This window comes from Nomia melanderi, unplaced genomic scaffold (assembly GCF_051020985.1).
Source record: "Nomia melanderi isolate GNS246 unplaced genomic scaffold, iyNomMela1 scaffold0064, whole genome shotgun sequence".
NCBI lineage: Eukaryota > Metazoa > Arthropoda > Insecta > Hymenoptera > Halictidae > Nomia > Nomia melanderi.
Window position 1 is genome coordinate 19,302 of NW_027475179.1, and position 699 is coordinate 20,000.

Here is a 699-nt window from a genome sequence, read left to right on the forward strand (position 1 = left end):
TTGGTGTCGACCGTGGGACTTAGAAAAATTTCGGGAAGTCCGATTCGCCTGCTGGAATTACCGCACGGGCTGGACACCTCGCTCCGACGAATCGGTTTTTTCCATTTTTTTTGAAAAATAAATTTTTGTAATTTTTTTTAATGTTAAAAACGTTAATAAACGTCATGTTTACGCATGGATTAAACATTGAAATAATTTTAAAACGCTTATTAAAAAAGTTTACTCTTGACCGTGGGGACTTAGAAAAATTCCGGCTTGCACGGATTCGACCACTCTGTTTTTCGGAGTTTCTGAGAAAAATAAATTTTTGTAATTTTTTTCATTATGATTTCTGAGTTCTCCCAGTAGTTTAATGTAAGGATTAAGCATTTAAAAATTTTTAAATCGAATATTAAAAAAGTTTACTCTTGCAATTTTTGGAAAAAAAAAATTCTAAAAAATTTTTCTTTCGGTGGAAACTAACGTTTAATATGTACAATAACGATTTATCGAATAAAAATCGTATGTTAATATATGTTCGAATCGACCATAGTTTCAGCGGCTAAGTACCAGCAGCCCGGCCGGTTGGTCTGTACGCGCGGCAGTTTACCACCATAAGCGCCCGTGCTGAGCGGCCGGCGCCGCGGTCGTCGCGGCCGCCCGTTTGGTTACTATAAGAGAGCACGTCGGTTCGAGCGGACCGGTCGGCGCAGCGGCGGG